The sequence below is a fragment of the Myotis lucifugus genome, unplaced genomic scaffold (genome assembly GCF_000147115.1).
Source record: "Myotis lucifugus unplaced genomic scaffold, Myoluc2.0 scaffold_83, whole genome shotgun sequence".
NCBI lineage: Eukaryota > Metazoa > Chordata > Mammalia > Chiroptera > Vespertilionidae > Myotis > Myotis lucifugus.
Genome location: NW_005871131.1, coordinates 3,900,465 through 3,924,086, shown reverse-complemented (window position 1 = coordinate 3,924,086; position 23,622 = coordinate 3,900,465). Strand labels below are relative to the sequence as shown.

Here is a 23,622-nt window from a genome sequence, read left to right as displayed (position 1 = left end):
ATGGTCACCTCCCTTTGGAGATGTCCTCCAGGGGTCTGGATGGGCTGGTGGTGGATTCAGATCATCCAGCCCCTGGCAGATGTCTCCAATGGACACCAGGGTAGGCCACCAGCCCCACCATCTCCTTCCTCACCATCGAACCCTCTGGTCTTTAGAATAAAACTGAGTGAAGTGACATAACTGGGACACTTTGAAAGCCAAATAGTGAAATTGAAAAATGACACGTCTTTTTGTAGTTGTCGAAGTTAAATTTCCTTTTATTCTAGGGTTAAGGGTAAATATTTGGAATCGCCACTAGTGATGGCATCTGTCATCCATCCTCTGGGCCGCTGACTTGGGAAGGTTCTGGCTCAGCCTTATAGCTTTTCCCCTCACTTAGGGGGAGGCAGCCCAGATGACCTGTTTTTCTATCAATATAGGTCCATTTGTTGCTACCAAGAGGAGATTTTTTTAAAGAGTCCATTTGTTGCTACCAAGAGATTTTTTTTAAAGAGTCAGAATCCACTTTCTTGAAAAATCACTTTATCTTTGGCTCAGTGGATAGAGCGTCGGCCCTCGGGCTGAAGGGTCCCAGGTTCCATTCCGGTCAAGGGCACATACCTTGGTTGCAGGCTCAATCCCAGCCCTGGTCAGGCACGTGCGAGAGGCAACCAATCAGTGTGTCTCTCTCACATCGATGTTTCTCTCTGTCTCTCCTTCTCCCTTCCACTCTCACTGAATATCAATGGAAAAATATCCTCAGCCGAGGATTAACCAAAAAAAAAATTATTTTAAATGGGCACAGTAATTTGGCTTGACAACCTTCATCTTTCTCATCATGAAGAAACCCTTTGGTGGCTGCAGGCACCTCTCCATCCTGCCCCTCACCTTCATCTCTCTCCGCTCCTCTCTCCTCAAGCTCCATTCACTCTGGGATCCACTCTAGTCTGGATTCCTCCCTACCCCTTGTGGCCGCACTCCATATGTTGGGTTGAATAAATGACCCAACTGCCGTGGCCATGTCTAATGTCTCTCTTTCCCTCCTGACCTCTGCTACGTGGTGTGGCTGACCCTTCCTGGTCAAGCTCCCCCTTACACTCCCTCTGGACCACACACTCTCCTATCCACCCTCACCTTTCTGGCCACTCCCGCTGGGATTCTCTTGCGGGCTCCTCTTCCTGTGGGGCCGGCCATTGGGGTCCAGGACAGCTGCATTTGATAGTCTCCCCGAGGCTTCATACTCAAGTGTCTCAGCTGTGACTCCTTCCTCCCCCTCACTCCACCAAACCCATTGCCCTTGGACGTATTTGTGTCCCCCTGAATAGTACCTCTCAGTTGCCAAAGCCAGAAACCTGGGAGGTCGCATGGCTTCTTACCTTTCCCTCAAGTCTTGACCCGTCTGCCTCCTCAGTATCTCTGGAATCCTCCAGTCTTCTCCACTCCGTCCTTGGCCTGCATTCTTGCTGTCACCTGGGAGATCAGCCTGCCTCCTTCCTCCCCTCAGACCCAATCCCTCCTGAAGCCAGTGGGCTCTTCCCACAGCACAAGTCAGGTTGCTGCTCTGTTACTTTACACCTTTGCCGACTCCTCCCGTTCCCTGAAGAGAAATCCTGAGGATAAAGCCCAGTTCTTCATGTGGCTTTCAAGAGGCAGCCCCAGCCTGCCCTGGGGCTTCACCATTCCGCGCCCCACCCCCAAGCTAGCTGAACGCACTGTCATTTCTGACCATAGTCCTGCCCACCTACTGGTCCTTCTGCTTTCTCTGTGGCTTCTCCTGAGAAGCCCTCCCTGATGCTCAGAGAGAGTGAGGTGCCCCTTCTGGAGGCTTCCGCAGAAAGCCTGCATTCACTTGCTATGACGTGCCCGCAGTGCCTGGCACAACTCTTGGCATGTAGTCTGTGCTTCACAGACGCTCAGCGTGGAGGGGGAGAGAGGCTCTGGAAAGTTTACAGCACTCATTGATTTGGGTTCTTAACAAAAGTCTCCAATGAAAATTCAGCAAGAAAACCTTGAACCACAAGGTAACTCAGTGATATATACATATACATATACATATACATATACATATACATATACATATACACATATATTTATTTATTTATTTATTTATTTATTTAAGCCCGCTCCTAGGGATATTTTTTCCATTGATTTCCAGAGACAGTAGAAGAGAGGGAGAGAGGGAAAGGGAGGGAGGAAATGAGAGAGCGAGAGAGAGAGGAGAAAGAGAGAGGTTGATTGCCTTCTGCACGTGCCCCGGTGCAGGGGTGGAACCTGCAACCCAGGTATGTGCCCTTGACTGGGAATTGAAGCTGTGACCCTTTGGTCCGCAGACCCAGCACTCAAACCAGTGAGCCAAACTGGCCGGGGCACTCGGTGATATTTGTGAGGGTGGAAGATGGAAGCTTTCTTCTAGTCACCAGACCTTTTTGTCTGTGGACTTCTGACTTGTCATCCCCAACTTTTCCTCTGACAACACTGTGTCACCTGTTCTGTTCCCCCTGCGCCCTGTGCTCAGGTACCAGAGGAAAGTAAGTGCCCATTTGCAGGAAATCAAAACGAGGTGCAACATATGTACAGATTTCCGTCTGTGGATCAAATGCAGCGTTTAAAAATCTCCTCTTGCTGGGAGGTCTTGTTTTCTTAAACAGAAAATCTTTTGAACTTCAAAGGGAGACTCTCAACTGAAGCGCTGGCTATTTTTAGCCCCGCTTTCTCCACTCTGAGGTGCAGGCATGAGCTATGCATCCATTGAGCAGCCGGCCAGGCTTCCTCTGTGGGAAGTTATAATGCTCGTGAGTCAAGGGAATGGTTGAGAGGATAAAGTGGACATGTCAGGTTGAGGTTTGATGAATCAGCCACTCAAGCCTGAAGCTGGAAAGATTACCAGCTGCATACTTCACATTTTCTTCTCCAGTTTGTCCGTTAAGAATGGCATATTATACGAGTGGGGTTTTTTACAGCACGTGAATCAGCTTGTGACAACTCGGTAGGGTTTTTTCCTTTAATCCTATGAAACAAAAGAGAATGAGCCATGGTTTTGATTTGCCGAAGTAGGGGGGAAGGGCCTAGTCCTGTAGCTTTATGTTGATGCATTTATGCATTTCAGAAAACAGCAATTTAGGTCTTGGGGTTGTGCACACATGTGTATGTGTGCATGTATGCATGCGTGCATGTATGCATGTGTGCATGCATGTGCGTGTGCGTGTGTGTGTGTGTCTACAAAGGTGATGTTAGCATGCAGGGGGTCAGGTTGCTCGCCATGTTGTGCCTGCTGGGCACTGGTGCTGTGATGGATCAGGTCACTGGCAGTCAGTGTGTGGGTCCAGAGGTCCCCTTTTTTTCAGGTCTCCAACATTTCTGGGCTCTGATTCAACTCAAAGAAACTACAAGAGGAAGAACCAGGAAAGAACACTTACTCAGATCCTCCCTCCTGTGAGATAAAAACACTCCAGATATAAAAAGAGCAATGAATAATGAAATAGGATTAGACTCCCAGGGGGCTATGGGGCCTCAGAGACCCCCATCTGGTAGGGTTCTCAGAGGGGAGTTTCTGGTTTCTATACTAAGGCATGTTTGTTGCAGTGACCCACAACTCTGCTCTGCAGTGGGCTTGCTCTGCACAAGGAGCAGCCCTAACAAACTCTAAGGTTGTAAAACTCTGGTGGGAGCAGAATGAGTAAGATGGGATGGGGAGACTCAGAGGTCTTCAGGGCCTGCTGGACCCTCCCAGGGCAAATCAGGTGACAGCAGGCTCCGGGCCAAATCAACAAGGCTACACTCCATCTGGAACCACTGAAGGTGGGTTTTCTGCCCCACAGCTGATGTAATCCAATCAACTTAATAATACTGAGTCATTGTAATAAAGTAGATTTCATAGATAAATGTTGGTGTATATCCTATATAATAAAAGAGAAACATGCAAATTAACCACCCCTCTGCTACGTTCAAGCCACGCCCACCAGCCAATGAGGCGTGAGCATACAAATTAACCCGGCAAAGATGGCGGGTCATTTGCATACACAGAGCAGAGTGGGAGAGCCAGCAGTTTGGGGGGGCGTGGCTCCCTCGGTTGCTCCCTTGGGGGGACGTGGCACCCTCGGTCACCAGACGGAGAGCAGAGCAGGAGAGCCAGAGGCTTGGGGGGACCCAGAGCGTGGGGAGCACCAGGAATTCTGGGAATAGTAGTTTTGGTGGCAGCCCCAGGACTGGAAGTGGAAGCCCAGAGCGCAGGTGGCAGAAGGATCTCCTAGACCAGTGATGGCAAACCTATGACACGCGTGTCAGAGGTGACACGCGAACTCATTTTTTTGGTTGATTTTTCTTTGTTAAATGGCATTTAAATATATAAAATAAATAATCAAAAATATAAGTCTTTGTTTTACTATGGTTGCAAATATCGAAAAATTTCTATATGTGACACGGCACCAGAGTTAAGTTAGGGTTTTTCAAAATGCTGACACGCCGAGCTCAAAAGGTTTGCCATCACTGTCCTAGACACTAGAGCAAAGTGAGCCTGGAGCAAGTTACTTTTGTGGTTGGGGATGGAGGGAAAGCAAAGGTGAGAGACATAAGTAATATCAGAGTGTCTAGGAAAAATTAAAGGGAAGATATCCTAAAACTTCCAGGAAATCTCCACCAATGGAGCAAAGAAGAAAAAATGCCTCTATTATTCTGTGAGCAACAAACCAAACTGGATTGGGGGTCTCAGACAATTCGCTCATATGATTGCAAAGACAGACAGAAACTCCCGGATTGCAGAGGGCTCCCCTGAGGGCTCCCACATTGGAGAGGGTGCAGGTCGGGCTGAGGGACTCCCGCTCCACCCTCCACCCCCTCCCAGTGCACAAATCTTCGTGCACCGGGCCCCTAGTATTATATATAAAAAGAGACAAGATCTGAAATGATTTGATGAAAAGTTTATCTCTGGAGATAGGCTCTGGGTGATTTTAATTTTCTTCTTTTTGCTTGTCTGTATCTTCTAGTTTTTCTGGGACGATCATGTGTTACTTATACACTAAAAAAACAAAAATCAACCCACACTAATAACAGGTTTTGTTTGTTTTTTTAAGAAAAAAAGAGTATTGAAGGAGCCCTGGTCAATGTGGCTCAGTTGGTTGGAGCATTGTCCTGTACACTAAAAGGTCCCGGGTTCAATCCCCAGTCAAGGCACATACCCAGATTGTGGGTTCGATCCCTAGTTGGGGAGCCTGTGGGAGGCACCTGATCGATGTTTCTCTCTCTCTCTCTCTCTCTCTCTCTGTCTCTCAGATCAATAAAAACATATCTTTGGGTGAGGATTTAAAAAAAGAAAAGAGTATTGGAGGAAAGACTGAGGAAAGGAAAGTCCATCAGGAGGTATAAAATAGTCCAGATGAGGCATGACAGTGTTGGAAGGAGGGAAGTGGGTTTTAAAGTGGAATCCAGCGTGCTAGGAGACAGGCAGGGGAGGGAGGGAAGCAGGGGAGGCCTTAGTGATACTCAGTGGCCTTCTGTCAGTCCCTGGAGCAGAGATGGATGGAGAAGGAAGGGACAGGAGTACCCAGTAGGTGCAGAGGAAGTGGGGACATGGGGGACACAGGCCCCCACCCCAGCTCACAGCTGGGGACCTCGGGTGGAATTTGAGAGCATCTCCCCATGGAAAGGCCACATGGTGGACAAGCAAGTAGATGAATCTGGGAGCCAGACCACCTGGCTTCTTGGGCTTCACTCTATCACTTAATAATCGCATGACCTTAAACAAGTTCCTTGACCTCTCTTGTGCCTCAGTTTCCCCATCCATATATGGGGATAATAATAATACCTACCTCATATGGTTGTTATAAGGATTGAATGAATTAATGTTTGCAAAGTGGTTAGCACAGGACCTGGCATTCGTAAGCTCTATATAATGACTGATAAGTAGAAACTAGAATTGGAGCCCCTTGAGGACTGGGAATGTATGTTTAATTGGACCTTCTCCAAGTGCCTCACATAGTGATAGGCAGGTATATTGTAAACACTATGCATTGCATATAGTTGTCAAATAAATAAACATGACAATTCATTTTTCAGTAATTAGATCTCAGATGGCTTGGTTTTCTATGCGTGGGGCGGTGGGGGGTCGGGGGGACCTCACTTCATTTCAAGTTCCAAATAACCAAGTTTACAAAGAAATCTTGGTACACAACTGTTTCATCAGATGAGGACAGCTTGCCTGTATTTTCAAAAATTCCAGGAACCACAGGGCCTGTACTTACATATGATGGATGATGTGGAAAAGCATCAATTAAACAAATAGGGCTTAAAAACTCTATTGAGCAGTGTCTGGCAGTGCATTTCTGTGGTAGGAGAAGAGCTGCTTAAAACTCAGAAAATGCATAAAGCAACTTAGTTTTGGATCTTGGGCCAAAATTGATAAGATCTAAGGCACGGGGCTACATTTTGTAAGGCGTGTTTTCCAAAAGGCCCTTTCAGCTGTCATGTCCCGACTGCGGTGTTGAGGCAGCCTTCGAGGAGGGATGGGGAGAGGCAGGCACAGTATTTTTAGAATACATTGTTCCCTGAATTCTAGAAACAGCCAACCTAAGTTGAAAATAGGATTTCAGGCACACTCTTCCACTCTTTGTGCTACTTTAAGATTAGTATCTAGAAATAGAAAACAAAGTGTGTTTTCTTTGCTAACTAAGTTATTTCACCCAGAGGTGGGGAGGGACCATCTATTTTGGGCTACGGGAGTTGGTAAAACATCTTTAAGGTAACAGGCCACAGACATCATGGGAGGGAGGGATGAGTCAATGTGAGAACTTTCTACTGAGGTCATGGTACACGAATAATAAAAGCAGCTAGCCTGCATTGAGCTTTTACTGTATGGCTTAACATCTATTTTCTCCTTTATACCTTTCAACGATCCTGAGAAGTTGCTGCTTACTATTACTGTCCCCATTTTACAGATGAAAAGAATGAGGCTGAAACAGGCAAAGAAATTTAATCAAAGCTGTAACTCTGCATTGCTAGAATGAATCCAGAGACTATCCTAAACTGTACTGTATGTATGTACGAAAGAGCCTCCTTGAGCATGCGTTATTTTTATTTTAAATAAATCAGAGTTCCAGCTTTTCCTGCAAACCTGTAAAGAAGGATTATGCACATTTCTGGTGAAAGGCCATATGATTTTGTAGGTCCAGGACACTTAGGTGATATTTTGTAATCCCTGGGATACACAGGATGAAGTCGCTTCAGAAAAGGCTGGCTCTCATGCCCGCGGGAGGTGAATGAGGCTTGGTTCACTGCAATTAAGATAAAAATAAAACTCTTTTATGGTTTTACTAAATAAAGACCTGGATACCTGCTGATAATAATTATGGTTCAGTTCAGCCTTTTTTAGAAGCCACCTGCACAGCATGTGTATTAAGATGTCTTAGTGGGAGAGCTGAGTGCTGTTCTCTCTCCCCTTCCCCCCAAATAACTTTTATTACATGATAACAGTAGTAACTACTGCTTGTTGAGCTCCTCCATTTTTTTTCAGAAGTGGTACCAGATCCTTTACATATATTTTATTATTATTTAAATCTCAAAAAAGCCCTCTAAGCCATTATACATTTGGGGAAACTGAGCCTCTGAAAAATTAAATGAGTTGCCTGAAGCCACAGAGCTAGCAAATGGCCCATCTTAGACTTGGCTCTCCAAATATTTTACTTCTGTGCATTGTAGAAATGCTTACGCATACACAGAATTCGAGAGACTGGTATGATGAGGCCCCCATAAACTGATTCACCCAGCTCTAATAGTTACCCATTGCTTTACCATTTTTCTTTTACCTATTCCCTCATTCACACATTCTTTCTTTCTTTTTTTTGTAATCTTAAGCACTTTCAAGCATCATATCATTTAATCCATAAATAAAACCTAAAGGTAGTTTAAATGTCACAACATCAGTATTCTTTTGCTTCAAAGCTACTTCCTACTCCGCTCAAGTCTTGCTTTTCTCCACAGTGAACTTTTCTCTCTAGTTCACAGGGTTTATCGCAGTTGTGACGTCTCTGTGTGCTGTTTCCTGTGCCTCACAGCCTCCGAGGGGGCAGCCCTGTGTCATCCTTCCCCCTTCCCCACCCACCCCCACACTCTGCACCGAGTCGGTGGGGCCCAACTCGCATCTATAAAAATGAACAGTAAATGCTCTTAGAGGCGTCTCAACTTTTTCGAATGGTGGAGGGTCACCATTCTCAAGCAATCCTCGGAAAACAAGAGACTCTTTGAAGGGAGAGATGAGAAAATGCTCCTGGGGACCCCCAGCCTGCTGCCTCACCGCGGAAGCACCTTACATGTGTGGACAGCACAGTTAGCCAGTAACTGCTTGGGGAACTGAATTGAAGGTTTGAAACAAGACTGAATTCTGGGATGAATTTGTGAGTTTGATTCTTAGAATTATGCTGCAATTTAGGTAGGAATGAATTGGCTGCAAAGCAGAAGAAATTGCTTTCATGGAATAAATTCTGGAGAGTTGGGAAGTTTTCCCCACAAATTGCAATTCTTGTGAATCTTTCTGTCCATAGTTTGTGACTTGGTGGGAATAAAGGAAGCTTGGAATGTGGAATCAGAAAATCTGTGTCGCCCTCCCCCGTTTTGCCTCTGATTCACTGTGTGACCTTAGGCAGGTCACTTAACCTCTCTGAGCCCCTGTTTCTCAATCCATCTATTCAGTAAATACAACTGAGTGCCTACCATGTGCTGGGCACCAGGCATCAAATAAGATGGTATATGTGAAAATAATTTGTCAATAAATTTTGTGATAATTATGCTGTTTTCCTTGTTAAAATGTAAGTGCCTATGAAAAGGGGCACTTTGAATAGTACTGTGTCCTTATGAATGAGTCTTCACTTTTTAGAGCTTTGACAGGGAGGGGAAGGAGACAAGATACAAGGCCCTGGGCCCACTAAGGATACATTTGGTCAAAGACTGGATCTGAAGAGGGGTGACTGTGTGTATGGGGAAAGGTCATAAAGTTAGTCCTTGCACAAGCCCTGTTCCAAAGGAGCACCATATAATTTCTGGTGTACAGAAGAGCATTCAAAGCAGCAAAACAGCAAATCCAACAGCTTACACATACTTTGAGCCCATTCACAGCAATTTCTACAAATGTGTCCCTTTTGAATAAACAACACCTGGGCCCAGAAGGTCTCTAGTCATTTTTACCCTAACAATGAGCTCTTGTTAATTGTTGCTGACCCGACAGCCCACTTTCACTATCAACATACCTCCATAAGCTCTGAGACCATATGACCTGGTCTTTTCATTCAACTCCTGTTTCCTCCAGCCCCATTTTCTAATTTCTACATTTCTGTTCAATTGTGTTTGTGTTCTTTTGCTCCTTTGAGGTGTGAAGGAGAGTAAAATATAGCAAACGAATGGCATAAATAAAAGTCCCTTGGATTGGAGTGAAGAGGGAATTGTTATGGACCCAAGTAGAAGTTTAATTGTTAAGCATCTATATATATAAAACCCTAATATGCAAATAGACCAAATGGCGGAACAACTGAATAACTGAACAACCAGTTGCTATGATGTGCACTGACCACTAGGGGGCATGCGCGGAATATGGCGGGCATCGGCTGTGGCGGGATGGTGGAGCAGGTGAGTGGGGGCGCCAGACCAAGGCAGGGCACTGGTTGCTGTCATCAGGACGAGCCTCTGGTGGTAACTGAAAATTCTTTGCTCCTGTGTGCCACAGTCCCACCAGGCGCTTGCATCTGCTGCCGGCACCAGCCCCGCTTACACCTACTGCCAGTGCCAGAGCCGCCACTCACACCCGCTGCTGGAACCTGGCGCCAGCCCCAATCGCCCCTCAGGGCTTCTCCACCTCCCCCTGCTCCTGAGAGGCGATCGGGGCAGCAACCGCCACTCACACCCACTGACAGTGCCAACCCCGCTCACACCTGCTGCTGGCACCAGCCCCAATCGCTCCAAGCCATCAGCGGGTGCGAGCGGGGCTGGCGCCATCAGTGCATGGGAGCAGCAGCAGTGGGAGTGGGGCTGCTGGCAGACAGGGGACCAGGGGCCGTGGTGGGAGAGGCCAGGCAGGGTGCAGAGGATGGGCTGAGACCCACCCCTGTGCCCACCGCAGCCTTGTGACCCACAGTTCCTTTCAAGGTGCATGATTCATGCACTGATTCATCCATTATGTAATATTACATAATGGATAGATTGATGACCTTGGGCAGGCTGGACTAGTGCAGGCTTCCAGAACTAAGGAAACTCAGAGATCCTTAGAGCCGTGGAGAGTGATGCTGCTTTTTTGTTTCAGCCTCACATTAGAAGTTTAGGGGCAGCTGCTACATGGCAAGAGCTGTGCTGGGCGCTGGGGAAGTGAAGATGCATGAGATATGGCGTTGAGGAATCACAACTGCAGTGCAGTGTGATAAGTGTTCTTCCACATGTCTTTATTCTTTATTTGCTCAACAAACCTGGCCTTGGGGCCTTGCTAGGTAGTTTGGCTCTGATTCTTCAGGCCATAGAGGCTTTGGAAGAGGGGTATGATCAGATTGGATTGGTCTTTCCAGAAGGTCAAGAACTGAGAGAGTGGCTTAATGAAGTCAGGGCCTGGCAGCTGGTAAATCAATCAGGAAGTCAGGGAAATCTCCCAGGGAGATCGCTTCCTCATGGAGTTCTATGTGTTAAAATGTAGGTTGTTCTCTCTCACTGTGAACAAAACAGGAAAAATCAATGAACAAAGAAACACAACATATAGCACCAATGTTTGGAATAAGGCTCATTTCTATTCAGGGGTCATCAAATAGACCTGGTAGCTCAATACTGCTGTAGATTTTTGCTCTCTTATTACTGGTGAGACCAGGCTTTCTATGGTTTCTCCCCTGGGTTCAGAGGGAGGAGCAGAAGCACATGTGAGGTATTCGTTATCTATAACAATATTACCACCAATTTAGCAGCTTCAAACAACCCATATTTATTATCTCAGAGTTTCTGTGGGTCAGGAGTCTGGTGTGGCTTATCTGGGTCCTCTGCTTTCACTTGTCAGAAGGCTACAACCAACCTGTTGACTAGGGCTGTGGTCTCATCTGAGGTTGGCCTGGGCGAGGATCTGTTGGCAGCATTCAGTTCCTTGTGATTGTAGAGCCACATGCTTCTTGTTGGCTATTGGCCAAGGCTGGCTATTGGCCAAGGCTGCCCTCAGTTCTAGAGGCTGCCCTCAACTCCTTGCCACATGGCTTCCCCACATGACCTCTTGCTTCTTCAGTGCCAGTAAAGGAGAAATATGGGCCTTACAGTCTTACACATAATCATGTAATCACATACACATAGTCATGTATGCTGTGACTTTGCCAGATTCTATATCTCTGGAAGCAAATTAATAGGCCAGCCTCTACTCAAGGGCAAGAAATCATTCAAGAACATGAACACAAGAAGGCAGGGGTCACCCCCAGAGGCTGTCTGCCATCTGTGATGTTCAGTGACTTAGTAGTGGCGATGGAACAGACAAGAGGGTGAATGGACCACAACCTGTAGGTCTCCCAGAAAACATTGCTGTTGTCACATGACCACCTTGGGAAATTCTTCCAGAGTCCCCACCAAATCTTTCAGGCTGATTAGTTTAGTCCCATCCTGGTGGCAGCAACAGTTGGTATTGGTTTTATTTTCCTTTTTTGATGATTTTTTTGTGTGTGTTTTTTAAATAAAGAGAAACATCAGTGTGAGAGGGAAACATCGATTGGTTGCCTCCTGTACAGACTCTGGGGATTGAACCTGCAACCTGGGTATGTGCACTGACCGGGCATCAAACCTGCCATCTTTTGGAGCACAGGATGACACTCTAACCAACTGAGCCACACCAGCAGGGCTGTTTCATTTCATTTTATAAATATTCTTCCCTGAAAGATGTTGCTCCTTTTAGTTGTTCTTAACTCTAATTTGTTTAACTCAACTAATTTGAATAATAGTCATTTAAAGAAGATTAACAGAGGCAGGCAGAGTTCCAGAGACATGCTGAGAAGGCTTCAGGTAACAATTCCAAGCATTATTTCATTAATTTAATGATGAACCATAAGTACAGGAACTTAATGGTTCTCAGAAAAGCTAATCCTGGTACCATGGTGTAGCTTGAGCGTAGCTTTCTGTCTCAGTTTCCCTACCTATAAATCCACAAGGTACAGTATCCATACTAATAAGATATTCCAAGGGGAACTTGGACATCATAATTTTTTAACATAAACTGGAAATCTTACATAATAGAAATTGATTTGCATTCTTCACTATTGAGCAGAACCGTGCCACGAAGCTTTAAATAATTGTCGTATACTAAGTGCTTGCTTTCTTCATTTCCTTTTCTTACACAGTCTTGACAGTAACCTTGACAGGTGAATATTATCTTCATTTTGCAAATTATGAGTCTGAGATTCAAGGATGTTGTTTAACAAGACCATGAGTTAGGATTCTGCCTGACTCCATATGCTGTTAACGTGTCTTTGAACCAGGAATTATGGAACTCAGGTTGATCCCTCATTCAGATTGCTATCCATGTATTATTTTTCCTGAAATGAAATCTGTGGCAGTTGTTGTTTGTTTGTTGGCTTAAACAACAGACATTATTTTAGCCCAGTTCTGGAGGCCAGAAGGCCAAAATCAAGGTGTCAGCAGGTTTGGTTTCTCCTGAGGCCTCTTTCCTTGAGTTCTTGCTCTGTCCTCACATGGTTGTCCTACCATGCCTGAGTGCCCCGTAGGTCTTTCTAGTGGCAGGTTTTCAGGAGCCAGAAACCATAGAACTTAAAGGGGAGTTTCTTCTTGTGTCATTGTTCTCTAAGAAAATGTATTATATCCCCTGGCCAGTGTTGCTCAGTTGATTGGGCATTGTCCCATGCACCAGGAGGTTGCTGGTTTGATTCCTGGTCAGGGACACATGCCCTGGTTGCGGGCTCAATCCCCAGTAGTATCTCCTCCCCACCCCCGTTCCTCTCTCTTTAAAAAACAATAAATAGCTATTCTTTTTTAAAAAGTATTATAGAAAAACCAAAGGTTGAATTGCATGATATTTTCACCTTTTAAGATATAAAACATATATACACACATACTCTGGAGTACAATACAGCAATTTTAAAAAAGAAATGAAAGGAAGGAAAGAATGAATGAATGAATTAATGGGAAAAAGAAATGTGAAAACACGAGATAGGTCTGAGGTAAAAGATTGCCAAGATATATTGGTAGATTTAATACATCAAGTTACAATAAAAAAAAAATCAAGTCACAGAAATTTGAATATGATGCCATTTGTGTGCTAAATTAAACCACATAAAAAGATACAAGCAATTCTGTTTATTTTTAAATTTTTATTTATTGATTTTATTTTTTTAGAGAGAGAAACATTGATTTGTTGTTTCATTTATTTATGCATTCATTGACTGATTCTTGTATGTGCTCTGGGGATTGAACCCGAAATCTTTTTGTATCAGAGTGACACTCTAACCAATTGAGCTACCTGGCCAGGGCTAACCAATTGAGCTACCTGGCCAGGGCTAAGTCATTTTATTTTTTAAAGATAAACAAATTAATTGAGAGCATAACACCCTGAAAGGGTAACACCCTAAATTTATTAAAATGATCCCTCTGAGGATGGGGTCTTGTATTGGACGCAGTGGCAGTCTGGGAGAACTTGAGTCTAACCTTTAATATTTTAAGTTTCTACAAGGAGAAAGTATTTATGTGTTACTTGTGTAATTAGAAGTTCCTTTTGAAATAGTCGAGTATGGAACACGAAGTCAGCCCACCTTGGCTAGCCCAGCCAAAAGTTGCAGTTATTTGTAAGTCATTTCAACAAGTAGAAAAGGATGAACCAAAAATACCACATCACCATGAGGATTCCACCACCCCCCGCGCCCCCCCCCCCAACCTGAGATTTCTAAGTCAGCGAGGTCTTTGATGTCTGACCATTGTCTGATTAGAGCCCTTGCTCAGGAGTTAGCTATGGCCACCCTGGGGAGTCCTGTGATGAGCCATTGGGGACAGAGATGAGTGAGCAGGTCAGCTTCCTCCCAGACATCTCTGTGCTTCATCACTTCACCAGTCTGTGTGTTGGGTGGGGGTGGGGGGGATAAGGGGAGGTAGTTGATGGAGAAGAGAGGGCTAAGAAAAGAAACTTCTTTGAAGGTAAAAGTATTGGTTCTAGGTATCTACTAGGAATCATTTAGTGTCCAGGCTGATGAACTCAGTTGAGAACCAGTCTAATGAGACTGGCATGGACTCCATCCCTTGGTGGGCCAGATCCCTTAATTCCTAGGAGAAATGGCATGACAATTCCTGACTATTTTTCTGGCTTTTGCAATGTATGTAACTTATGGTAAGTTAGTTAAATACTTCTTTTCCTAATCTGCATTAAAATGAACACATTTTTAACTATTAAAAATCTGTTTATCCATGTGCATCTTAATATGATATCTCACAGTCTGCTTGTGTGCATGGGCCATGCTGGGGGAAACATTGTCAGAAGTGTGATGAGCTTGGGCTTTGGAAAGCAACTGGGTTCAAATCTTGCCTTAACCTTCTTAGACTCAATTTCCCCACCTCACAGTAGGCTTACTGATAGTAGTTTCTGTGTCATAGAGTAGTTGTGAGGATTACCTGAGCTAATATCTATAAAGCATAATGTGTAGTACTTACAAACTATTAGCAAAAGAAAAAGGTCTTTGCAAATAATAAAACAAATGCGAAGATCTTGAGTAAGTGTAGCATCTATAAAAATTGCTGCCATCATTTGGTGATGATTCAGTGCTCAGCTTCTCATTTTGGAAATTTGTATGTGTATGTGGTGGTGGGGCGGGGGGGGGGGGGGGTCTCTATACTATTACTTTTTGGTCCTCTTTGTGTTAACATTTTAATGGGATAATGGAATTACCTATCAAATCACTCTGATGGCTGAAAAAGGTAAAACATAGACTCTAAGTGATTACATAGCTTCTCTGAAATGCATAGACTCACACCCCAAAAAATTTCTAATTAAATGTTCTTTGTGAAGGTGGAGTCTCTAGTAGAGTGGGGAAAAAATAGGTTTACAGTTGTTCATATGGGAAATAATACAATAATTTTTTAAAAATTTTTATTGACTTTTTGAGAGAGAGAGAGAGAGAGAGAGAGAGAGAGAAAGAGAGAGAGAGAGGAACATCAATCAGTTGCTTCCCACATGCTCCCTGACTAGGGATTGAACCCGCAACCTGGGTATGTGCCCTCACCGGGAATCGAACCTGCCACCTTTTGGTGTATGGGACTACCCTCCAACCAATTGAGCCACACCAACTAGGACAATATTATAATAATTTATAATAATAAAAGTGTAATATGCTAATTAGACTGGATGGCCGAACAGCGGAACAACCGTCAGACGACTTTCCGGAAAACCTTCCAGACAACCTTCCAGATGACCTTCTGGACGAAGCCAGACACCGTGTCTTCGAGGGCTGAGGCAGTCGCCATGTATGTGAGGGCCAAGCCCCTTGCACGAATTTCATGCATCAGGCCTCTAGTTAATAAATAATAATACAAGAACAAACTGTTGTTTCGTGTACTCATAACTGTAACCCTACTTTATATGTGCTCTCAGCCTGTATATGTGCTCTCTCTCTAGTGCTTGCTAGTTAACTTTGTACTTCTTTATACTTAGAAAAGTGAAGTTTACTCAGCTACTCAGCTTTCTTAAAATATATATATATTGATTTTAGAGAGTTAGGGAGGGGGAAACATTAATTATGAGAGAGAATCATTGATAGGCTGCCTCCTGCACGTCCCACACTGGGGATCGAGCCCACAATCCAGGCATGTGCTCTGACCAGAAATAGAACCAGGACCTTCTGGTTCATAGTCAGTGCTCAACCACTGAGCCACACCAACTGGGCAGCTACTTGGTGATCGTCTTGATAGAGAAGGTTGGAGAGTGTGAACCTTGCAGAGTTGATGGCAGCTAATTGGTTAAGTTGTGCCTAAATGGAGGCCTTCAAATGTTTCATGTAACAGAGTAAGTGGGAGTGTGCTATAGCTGAAAAGGTGATTCAGTTTGGGACGCCCACCTGTTAGGAAGCCCCCAAGTTCTCCTTTTCATCACTTCTTTAGAGCTTCTGCCTCATTACCTGATGGCCTAGGTTTTTCCCACCACTGCTACTCTAGGCAAAGACTGTTTTACCCTGAACTTGACTAGTACATATGAGGAGCTGGAAGTACTCATCTATCAGGGATGAAGAAAAGGGGTTTTCAACAATCTTAAGGATATATTATGGGGCAAAGGCTTTTTTTTTTAGCATTGCTTAATTGTGTATATGTTAATAACAGGAAGCTTTCTGTCTCACCATTTTTAAAAAATTTTAATTTTTATTGATTTCAGAGAGGAAGGGAGAAGGAGAGATAGAAACATCAGTGATGAGAGAGAATCATTGATTGGCAGCCTCCTGCATGACCCTGACTGGTGATCAAGCCCGAAATCCGGGCATGCGCACTGACCAGGAATTGAACTGTGACCTCTTGGTTCATAGGTAGACACTCAACCATTGAGCCACACCAGCCTGGCTAGTTCACTATTTTTTAAACCTTTTCTAGCTCAGTAAACCTTCCTACCCACGAAATTTAATAAAGCAACATCATAGGTATTCTTACCTTTTAAAAAGAGGAAAAATACTACTTTAGTCTTTATCTAGTAAAATAAATACTTTTTTCAAGTTTCGAGTACATGGTATTAATTTCATAATATATCACCTAGTGAATTCCCCATGTACTCCTGTCTGACTTTGCATCCTTTCAAGAGTAAGATTTGTCTTCTCAGCGTTTAAATAAGGTGCAGTGAAGTGGTCCCTGGGAATACGAGTCAGGGCAGAGCTGGACTTCCATCCTGTTGTCTCAAACTTTTAATGGCGCTGCTGATGCTCACTGTGCTAAGACCCTCAGCAAGCACACATTTCTAATCTCATGTGCGAGACAAACGTGTAAACAATGAACTGTGGCTCAGGGAATGTGTGTTGTAATTGAGATATTTTTAACAGGAGACGTCTGATGGGAGCATGCTTGGACTCTCAGCCTTCTTATCTGTGAAATGTGGGAACTGGATGACATCTCTGTTCCATTCCCGCTTTGACTCTCTGTGAGCCTGTGGAAACACAGACCATGTCTTGTCCTAGGATGTTTGTTTTTACATGGTCATTGAAGACCAAGTACACGTTGGACACAGTAATATTTATGGCCCCCCCGGAGCAGTGTTTTTTCCTGTTGCTGACCATTGGCTGCTCTCCTAAGCACAGCCTGGGTTTTTCATTATAGAGTTTAGCAGAGAAAGTCTCCACCTCTCCTGTGCAGAATGTCTGAGACGATCTTAAAAAGGAACCTCTTGCCCTGCCGGTTTGGCTCAGAGGTTAGAGTGTTGGCCTTCGGACTGAATGGTCACAGGTTCAATTCCAGTCAAGGGCAGGTACCTTGGTTGCAGGCCTGGTCTTCGGCCCTGGTTAGGGTGCGTATGGGAGTCTCTCTCACATTGATGTTTCTCTCTCTCTGTCTCTCCCCCTCCCTCCCACTCTCTCAAAAAATCAATGGGGAAAAATATCCTTGGGTGAGGAGTAACAAACAAAAGAAAGTAACCTCTGTGCCTCAAAGTGCTAAAAATGTGCCCTTAAAAACAAGGTGAGCTGCTGGAGCTGACATTCATCTCCCACTTCCTCTTAGCCACTTGAGGCTGACACAGTGCCAAGATGAGATAATGCCTGGATCTGGTGGTTTAAGTCATCCCTACGGGGCTTCCTGTCAGATGAAACACTTCCGGGCCCGAGGGTGCCAGGATCCTGCAGCAGAGTTTGCAAACCTGGGGACCAGTCCCGTGTTCTTACTACTCTGCTCACTCCCTTTCTCAGGAGGGTAGAGGGTTAAAATGTGATCCTTTATTAGGAGCAGTCAGACTGTAAAGAAGGTAGCCTTCTAGAGTTAAAGGGTCCTTGCAACAGTGTCTGCAAACCCAATCAGTAAAACTTCAGCTACTAGACCCCTTGAGATTTGGGGAGAGGGTGCAGGGTGGAGAAATATGTCTGAATAACCAAGCCCTCATTCTTCTTTGTTTTTGTAATCCTCACCCAAGGATATGTTAGAGAGATGAAGGGAGAAGGGGGGGGGGAGAGAGAGAGAGAGAGAGAGAGATTGATTGATTGGTTGTGTTCCCAACAAGCCCCAACTGGGGATTGAACCCAAAACCTGGGTATGTGCCCTGACAGGAATCGACCCCATGACCCTTCAGTGCATGGGATGATGCTCTAACCATCTGAGCCACACTGGCCAGGGCTATTTTGTATTTTTAATAAACTTTCATTTTGGAATAATTTTAGATTTATAGAAAAGTTGCAAATATAGTACAGAGAGTTCTTGTATGCCCTTCACTCAGCTTCCCTAATGTTAATATCTTACATAATCGTGGTTCATTTGTCAAAATCAAGAAAGTAGCATTGATATAGTACTGCTAACAAAAGTACAGTCTATTTGAATTTCATCATACATTCTTCTTTAATATAAAAACCAAAATAATGAAACACACACACACCAATATATAAATATATATAAAATCCCACTTTTAAAATGTACATTTGCAAATACATAATTTATCCAGTTATATAAATAGATGTTATGTCCCCCTGCCTTTTGACAGGTGAACATAATTATCACCTGCTATTACTGGGTGACGACCAGTCATTATGCTTTGCTGCATTGCATTGGCTTCTTGATGTTTTCGGGCTGTTTGGCCCCAGGAATTTGCGCTTTTTGAGTCCTCTGGTCAGCTGGCTATAGTTTTTCTGGCTCCTGTCATATTGTCAGGCTGCCAGGTGTTACTTTCCTGCCGTCAGCATTTTTCTATGTTACAGAGCTCCTTCTCACATCTATATTTCAGCTGCTAGCCTTTAAAGACTTTATAACCAGGTACTTGGGCTTCCTAGAATTACGGGAGGAAAAATACCTATAACGGAGGTACATGGGCTATATTAGCGTGTGAATTATGACATTTTTTCAAAAGCCCTTTTATTATCTTCCCAGTTTTGACCAGATTTTGATAAATAACAATGCAAAATTCAGTGATAATTTAATGGAATCTAGATTGTAGTATGTAGAGATTTTTACAAAAAAAAGAAAAAAGAAAAAATCACCCCGGTGTTATGTTCTTTCAATGTATTTGAATTATGTTCTCACTACGTAACCACTGACCCATGTAAAATTTTTAATTATTTCCCCCCATGGTGTTTTCCACATGCTTTACAAAAATATTTGTTTATCGTAGAAAACCTGGGAAACATCGGTGAGTTTTTTCCTATATCTTTATTTTGAAAGGCTTCATAATATTCCATTTTATGACTATATTTAGTACATATAGAATGTTATTTAGGTTGTTTCTATTTTTTAAAGCATAAACAACCCTGTTGGGAACAGTCTGGTAGTTATACTTCCGCACACATCCAAGAGGCTGTCTTCTCAGGAGTGACATTATTGCATCAAAACCATACACTTTGAAGGCTCTGATGGCCCACATTGAGCAGAGTGTTTCAATACGCAATTTCCCAGCTGCCAAAGGAAGTTTATAATCCCGAAGTTCCAGAGAGGAGTTGTTTGAGCGGCTGTGCACTCACAAGGCAAAGCAAACAGCCCTGCCTCCCCCAGAACCACTGCTTGTGTGTTCACGCTGCGGTGAATTCACAGTCAGAACTAAGCCTTTACTGACTCCTGGGAGCAAACTGTTTGCCGAGACCTGTTGCAGTTTGCTGTGACCTCATGGGCTAGAGGTGATGGCCTTGGAGTCCAGGGTTTACAAGGGGCAGGTTTCCACAGGCTCTGCCTCCACAGCACTTCCTTGCCTGCCAGCTTCAAATAGCTTCATGAAATAGCCTCTTTAATGAGTAGTCATCCTCTTCCCGTTGGTAATTATTGGACCATCTTTTATCCTCATCTTTTTCTGCCTGGTGGACTGTCAGGCAAAACTTCTTGGCAAGTTTTCTAGCCAGTTAGAAAGGGAAGACTAATTCCACTGGGCAGTCAATTCCAGTCGGCTTGGCTGAGGGGACCGTGGAGGTAATGCTGGACCAGGAGGCATGGGCTTGATCCCTCACGAACTCAGTTGGTCACACTCTTTTCAGAACAGGGTAGCAGAAGAAGGAAAATATCTGGATTCTTTGCTTGCTCCCTCCCCTTCCTTTTAAATAAAGTCTCTTTCACTTAAACTCTTCTCTGGGATAGAGGCATCACCACCACTCTTTTTAATGAACAATTCAGCAACCGTCTTTTCAAGAGCTAAAAATAAAATTTCTTAACTTTCTGATTCTGATCCTGACTCTACTCTTTCTTTAGGAAATCGTTTGTTTATCAAATAAAGCATACTTTCCGCAGGCCCTGCGTCTCTAAAAGCATGCATTCGTGTTGAATGTCTGGAGGATGGGCCTTCTGGAGAGAGTAAGGTCTACATAATGCAGGCTAATTCTTGGCATCGTTGCTGTCTCTCACAGTGTCCTTTTAGACAGGGTGGGACAAAACCTAGGTCTACAGTTGTTTGTATGAAAAATAATACAATAATTAATAAATAATAATATAAGAATAAGCTCTGTGTTTCATGTACCCACGACTGTGGACCTACTTTTGCTCACGTTGTATCTTCTCTAGTTGTCTTAGAAGTGTCTCCAGAACAGGTGTGGATCACTCATAATGGGGTTGGAATCACATTTATATCTCCAGGCACAGGATCGTGATGGGCCCGTGTAGGGATTCTGGGTGGGTGAGTGAATGAACCATTGAATAAATGAAATCACTGAATGAATTGAATCAAATGAATGGGTGTCCCCGTTAATTAGAATAATCCCATGGTGGAATTTACTAGTATAAGGTTTCAGAACTAACTTGTAATTTAAAATGTCAACTATCTCTCATTTCCCCCCAAATAGTAATGGATTGAAGTTAGTGCACAAAGAACCATTTCTGTGCACAAAGAAAGTATGAAGGAATCTTAAAAGGAAAACAAAACCCACTCTAAACAAGGCTTCCTTCCCTATAGGTAATAGGTGACCTTTATTCCTTTAGAAACGTTTCATCAATGACTTATGAAGAACTAACACCAGTTTTTCCCCTGGTTCTTCCTAAATTTGCTAACTTGGCCTCATGCAAACATCAGGCGTTACCTCTTAAGCATAGAGGATAGGGGAGGAGCAAGGAAAAGTGATCAGAGGGCTTGTATTAATCAGATATTAGCTTGATGCCTTTGCCTGCTGCACCGTGTCAAGAAGGTAAAAAATGGCCCTAGCTGTTTTGGCTCAGTGGATAGAATGTCGGCCTGTGAACTGAAAGGTCCCAGGTTCGATTCTGGTCAAGGGCACATCCCTGGGTTGTGGGTTCGATCCTCAGTGGGAGGCTTCCAGGAGGCAGCCCATCAATGATTCTCTCTCATCATGGATGTTTCTATCTCTCCCTCTTCCTTCCTCTCTGAAATCAATAAAAATACATTTTAAAAAAAGGTAAAAAATACTCATGCTAAACAGCAGCAGTTTTCCTAAGAGATGTGATTTTTCTGACTTTGGGGAAACTGAGGAGAGTCATTTCTTGATTCTCTGAGGAATCTTCTTGCACAGGAGGGCCTCCTGGAGGTGCATGATTCGGTTTCTCCCTCCTTTTTCCTGGAGGTCAGGGGTGAGCTGTGGGTGATTCAGCACTTTGTCAGGCCCCGTTTTAGCCGTCTGGCCGGAGGTGTGCCGGACCATCCAGGTCATTTTGTATGTGTATGAGAAGGGGTGGGGCGGGGGGGGGGGGCGGGTGCATTATAAATGGCTTTGTTTTCATACTAATCAAACACACAGTCATATAGAGATGGTGTTGGTCCTTTGCTTCTTGATTTCTAGAAGGACTTCATATATTATGGAGATCAGAGCTTTCTGATATGAGTTTGTTGTTTGTCTTTTGACTTTGTTTATGATGTTTTATTGTGTTTGCCATGTAGATGGGTTTTTGTGTTTTATGTTTTGTGATATTTTGATCTAGTAATGTCTTCTTTTCTTCTGGACTTAGAGTGATAGTTAGAAAAATCTTCCCTACTACACCAGAAAATTTGCCCATCTTTTTCTAGAACTTATTTGTTTTCACATTTACATTTAAATCTTTGATCCATTTGAAGTTTTTCCTGGTATAACATGTGAAATATGGGTTTAAAAAAAAACACTTCAAAACATTTTTGGCCGGGTAGCTCAGTTGGTTAGAGCGTCGTGCTGATACACCAAGGTTATGGGTTCGATCCCTGGCCAGGATACATGCAAGAGTCAACCAATGAATGCATAGATAAGTAGAACAACAAGTCAGTGTTTCTCTCTCTCTAAAAAAAATCAGTCAATAATAATAATTTTTTTAAAGAAAGAATAAAAGCAGGTATATTGGTGTCACCATGATAAGTAGGAAGTTGTTCACAGTTCTAAGTAGACCTCTGGCCTGAAGCTTTGGTAAGGATTTTCCTGTCTGCTGCGATGGTCAAGTGCAGGGTGGTGGACGGCTGAGAGAGGATAATCAGGCAAATGAAACTTTTGGAGGGAGCTTCGGATACTCATGAGACCCTGGTTCCTCATGCCATCGGCTTCCAAAAGCTCACCTGTGCAGCATCCTCCATGTTTTCCTACATTCTTCTCTTTGGCTTTCTTATAAAATGATTTTATATTTTGATCTAGTAATGTCTTCTTTTCTTCTGGACTTTGAGTCATAGTTAGTAAAATCTTCCCTACTACACCCGAAAATTTGCCCATCTTTTTCTAGAACTTATTTGTTTTCACATTTACATTTAAATCTTCGATCCATTTGAATTTTTTCCTGGTATACCATGTGAAATATGGGTTAAAAAAACACACATAGTTTGGGTTTGGCAAAAAGTGTTACTTTACCAGTAGGTTATCACACTTGTCTGCTAGTTTCAAGGAAGTCACAATCTCATTGAGGGAAGTGAGACTTAGAGATGTAATGTAAATCCCGAATAATGTAAGGGAGTAAGGAGGCAAGTACTCATTTATATGGTAAAGACCTTTGTGTATGCATTTGAATCGAAACTTTTCCAGTTGTAAGTGACAGAAACACAACTCAAATTCCTTTAAGCAAAAAGGGAATTTATGCTCACATAACAGAGAAGTCCAGGATTTTTGCCTTCAGTCATGGCTGGATCCAGGTGCTCATAAAAACTGGGAAGTGAAAAGAGAGAGGAGTTTCTCTCTCTCTCTCTTCACTTCCCAGTTTTTATTTCTCTTGGTGGTTCCATTCTCAGATATGTCCTCCCTTCCTGCTGGCAATATGGCCCCCAGCAGCTCTCAGCTTCCCTGCTTCTAATTTCCAGCTGCCTTCTGGCCCAGTTCTTCCTGCAAAAATCCCAAGCCTGATTCTCATGCTCTTTCCTGAACCCACTGCTGTGACCAGCAAGAGGGGCTGCCAGTCCTGAGTCACATGTCCTTCCAAGGGGACTGACTGGGCTCAGCCCCTCGGAAACGACAAGCACTGAGAGACAGGCAGTTGCCCCAAAGCAAAGGGAAGAACTGTTATTACAAGAGGGAGGGACTGCTGCTGAGCTGAGCGAGTCAAAGCCCCAGAGTCCCTGCAGCTCGAACTTCTTGTTCTAAGAATCTACTCCAGGTGCCAAGAACATAAGCAATG

The 23,622-nt window shown here is 43.8% G+C and overlaps 1 protein-coding gene across 1 annotated transcript in view; it reads left to right on the top strand.

The window, feature by feature from the left end:
* ARHGEF3 (Rho guanine nucleotide exchange factor 3) overlaps positions 1-23,622 on the top strand; it is a 242,527-nt gene that overhangs the window by 136,158 nt on the left and 82,747 nt on the right. The window lies entirely within an intron of this gene.